The 4,706-nt window shown below is 39.0% G+C and overlaps 1 pseudogene; it reads left to right on the forward strand.

Moving 5' to 3' along the window:
- The first annotated feature begins 3,038 nt into the window (after positions 1–3,038).
- Positions 3,039–3,942, forward strand: LOC120863477 (annotated as a pseudogene).
- Positions 3,943–4,706: the final 764 nt, after the last annotated feature.

The following is a 4,706-nucleotide window of genomic DNA, read 5'->3' on the forward strand; positions in this document are numbered from 1 at the left end:
GGTTTCTGTGCTTTTCCTCTTTCCCTTTAGAATTCCATCCTTACATATATAAATATATATATACACGTACATATATACAATTCATTAAAAAATTGTATGTGGTAAATAAACAGTGGTGAAACCATCATAGTGGTGGTTTATGTGACTTAGTCATAGCTAGAAGCAAGTCAGCAGCAAATCTGCCTCAAGTTTGAGAACAGCACTTACAGTGACTCCTCACTGATCACTATGTTAATAATCACCCATTTTACCTGAGGTAGTTAATACATTATTAGTTAAAAAGGTAATCACTTATTTTTATGTAATATTAAAAACATAAAATCCAGAATATATAAAAATTCCTATAACTCAATACACAAAAAGAACCCAATTTTAAAATGGGCAAAAGATTTGATTATACATTTTCTCAAAGAAAGATATGCAAATCAGATACCACATCACACTCATTAGAATGGCTGTGATAGTTTTTAAAAAGAATAAGAAGTGTTGATGACACAGTGTAGAGAAACTGCAGCCCTTGTACGTTACTGATAGGAATGTAAAAGGATAAAATGGTTCAGCCACTACGGAAAACCCTGTTTCTTCCTCAGAAACCTGAACATAGACTTACCATATGACCCAGCAATCCCACGCCTAGGTATATACCCAAAGGAACTGAAAATAGGCCCTGGAACAGATAATTGTATGCCAACGTTTATTGTAGTATTCTCCAATAGTCAAAAGGTAGAAATGATCCAAGTGGCCACTGACAGATGAATGAGTATAGAAAATGTGGTATATACATGCAAAGGAATGTTATTCAGCTGTCAAAAGGAATGAAGTTCTGAATAATGCTACCACATGATTGACCCTTGAAGAAACTATCCTGAGTGAAATATGTCAAATATAAAAGGAAAAATACTGCATCAGTTCAGTTCAGTCCAATCTCTCAGTCATGTCCGACTCTTTGCGACCCCATGAACCACAGCAGCCAGGCCACCCTGTCCGTCACCAACTCCCGGAATCCACCCAAACCCATGTCCATCAATTTGGTGATGCCATCCAACCATCTCATCCTCTGTTGTCCCCTTCTCCTCCTGCCCTCAATCTTTCCCAGCATCAGGGTCTTTTCCAATGAGTCAGCTCTTTGCATCAGGTGGCCAAAGTATTGGAGTTTCAGCCTCAGCATCAGTCCTTCCAATGAACACCCGGGACTGGTCTCCTTTAGGATGGACTTCTCCACAGCACAGTTCAAAAGCATCAATTGTTCGGTGCTCACCTTTATAGTCCAACTCACATCCATACATGAAATGACCACTGGAAAAACCATAGCCTTGACTAGATGGACCTTTGTTGGCAAAGTAATGTTGGTCATAACCTTCCTTCCAAGGAGCAAGCATCTTTTAATTTCATGGCTGCAATCACCATCTGCAGTGATTTTGGTGCCCCCAAAAATAAAGTTAGCCACTGTTTCCACTGTTTCCCCATCTATTTGCCATGAAATAATGGGACCAGATGCCATGATCTTAGTTTTCTGACTGTTGAGCTTTAAGCCAACTTTTTCACTCTCCTCTTTCATCAAGAGGCTCTTTAGTTCTTCTTTGCTTTCTGCCATAAGGGTGGTGTCATCTGCATATCTGAGGTGATTGATATTTCTCCCAGCAATCTTCATTCCAGTTTGTGCTTCCTCCAGCCCAGCGTTTCTCATGATGTACTCTGCATATAAGTTAAATAAGCAGGGTGACAATATACAGCCTTGACGTTCTCCTTTTCCTATTTGAAATCAGTCTGTTGTTCCATGTCCAGTTCTAACTGTTGCTTCCTGACCTGCATACATGATTCCACCTATATGAAATATCCAAAACAGGCAAATCCTTAGAGATAGAAAGTAGATTTAAGTGTTTACCAGGGCTTAGGGGAGAGGAAATGGGAAGTTAATGCTTAATGGCTACAAAGTTTCTGGTTGAAGTAAGGATGCTTTGGGAATAGTGGTGATGACTGAACCACAGAGAAGTGTCATCAATGTCACTGAACCGTAAATGGTGAAAATGGCAACTTTTATCTCAATTTTGCCACAATTTAGAAAGATTAATAATGTAATATATAAAAAACTATTGAGTTATTCACTTAGGTGAATTGTATGATATGTGAGTTATATCTTAATAAAGTTGTTTTTAAAGGGTCATGGGATACAGCTTAAATTGTGCTTATATGAAAATTTATGACCTATATACTTACTTAGAATTGATGCTTTTGAAGTATGGTGTTGGAGAAGACTCTTCAGAGTCCCTTGGACTGCAAGGAGATCCAACCAGTCCATCCTAAAGGAGATCAGTCCTGAATATTCACTGGAAGGACTGATGCTGAAGCTGAAACTCCAATACTTTGGCCACCTAATGCGAAGAGCTGACTCATTTGAAAAGACCCTGATGCTGGGAAAGATTGAGGGCAGGAGAAGGGGACAACAGAGGATGAGATGGTTGGATGGCATCACTGACTCAATGGACATGAGTTTGAGTAAACTCTGGGAGTTGGTGATGGACAGGGAAGCCTGGTGTGCTGTGGTTCATGGGATCGCAAAGAGTCGGACATGACTGAGCAACTGAACCTAATTGACATACTTTCTTACATTGGAGAAAATAAAGTTTACAAAGTAATGAGCTAAGCATCCAATTTAACGTGGCATAAAAAGAATAAGTGACCAAGCCTAAGGAAAACAAGGCATGAATCATGAACATAATAGAAATTAATAAAATAGAAAAGAAGTTTATAATGACAGGATGAACTAAACCGAAAGTTGCTTTTTTGAAGACACTAATAAATTGAGACAAATCTAGCAAGTTCTAATTTAAAAAATAAACAGAATTTATAAATACAAAATATTATAAAAGGGTCAGAATGCCATATAATGCAGATATTTAAAAGACAAATGATATTATCACTTAATCCTGAAAACTTCAAAATCTTTATAAAATTGATAAATTCTAGAAAAATTTAACATGCAAATGTGGTTCAAGAAGAAATAAGCCAGCTCTTTGGCAAGCCGTGAACCCCAGGCTCTGTTCCACAGCATGGGGTTTGTTGAAGTTGTCAAGAATAAAGGCTACTTCAAGAGATACCACTGAAATTTAGAGGACAGCAAGAGGGCAAAACTGACGACTATACTCAGAAATTATTGGTAACCCACAATAAAAATAAGTACAACACACTCAAATACAGAATGACAGTTCATGTAACCAACCAAGATATCATTTGTCAGATTACTTACACCAGTCTAAAAGGAGATATACGCAGCTTATGCTCACGAACTCCCAAAATAAGGTGTGATGGTTGGCCTGACAAATAGCCCTGCTGCATATTGTACTGGCCTGCAGGCTTCTTACTAGGTTTGGTATCAGCAAGATTTATGAAGGCCAAGTCGAGGTGACTGTGGATGAGTAAGGTGTAGGAAGCCCTGGTGGTCAGCCAGGTGCCTTCACCTGTTGTTTGGATGCAAGACTTGCCAGGTCTACTACTGGAAATAAAGTTGGGGACCCTCAAGGGAGTTGATGGAAGCTTGTCTATCCCTCACAGTACCACATGATTCCCTGCTTATGATTCAGGAGGCAAAGAACTCAGTGCTGAGGTTCACTGAAAGCTCACCATGGAGTAAAACATGGCAAATGACATGCATAGCCTGGCTGAAGAAGATGAAGATGCTTGTAAGAAACAATTCTCTCAATATCGAACGGACTCTGTAACTCCAGACATGATGGGGGAGGTGTATAAGAAAGCTCATGCTGCAATTAAGAGAATCCAGTGGATGAGAAGAAGCCTAGGAAAGAAGCTGAAAAGAAGTGGATCCATCCCAAAATGTCACTTGCCTAGAAGAAAGACTGGGTAGCTCAGAAGAAGGCAGGCTTCTTTAGAGCTCAGAAACAGGCTGCCGAGAGTTAATACACGAAACCATAGTTTTCTATGAAGAGTTTTCAGATAAAGACAATAATAAACATATTGACCAAGCAAATAATAAGCCACGTGATTTTACCAAACATTTATAACAAAATTTAAGGAATACATAATTTTAATCTTACACAAATTATTTTATGGTATAGAAACAGAAGTACCTCTCCTTATATCTTTGGCATGAGGATAGCATAATCTTAAAATCTGAAAAAGATGGGATGAGAAAAGAAAATAACAGGTCATTCTCTCATGAACATGGATACAAAGATGTAAAAATAAATTAGTAAACTGATTCCAGTGATCTATAAAAATACACATTATGACCAAACTGAGTGGATTCCCAAAATGCAAGTTTGATTTAATTAACAGCTGCATTTCTAAGAGAGCTGGCCAAAAAAGAGTAGAAATACACCCAATGTTTTAACGGAAGAAGATTTAAGGAACTTTTTAAAGATGAACAGAACCCACAATGAACGGTGGGACATCTGGTAACTAGAAATAGAAGTGCCCAGTGAGAGATGAATTTATGGAAGAAAATTTAACCGTCAGTGGTGGTCATCACAGAGAAAGGCAACCTCATCATAGAGAAAGCCAGAACTGTACAAGTCAGAACTGCAATGATCACTGTTAGAACTGACCCTCGGAGAAGACCACCCTCCCATCTCAGGCTGCTGCTGCTAAGTTGCTTCAGTCATATCTGACTCTGTGCGACCCCATAGACAGCAGCCCACCAGGCTCCACCATCCCTGGGATTCTCCAGGCAAGAACACGAGTGGGTTGCC

This window comes from Oryx dammah, unplaced genomic scaffold (assembly GCF_014754425.2).
Source record: "Oryx dammah isolate SB20612 unplaced genomic scaffold, SCBI_Odam_1.1 HiC_scaffold_5, whole genome shotgun sequence".
Classification (NCBI taxonomy): domain Eukaryota; kingdom Metazoa; phylum Chordata; class Mammalia; order Artiodactyla; family Bovidae; genus Oryx; species Oryx dammah.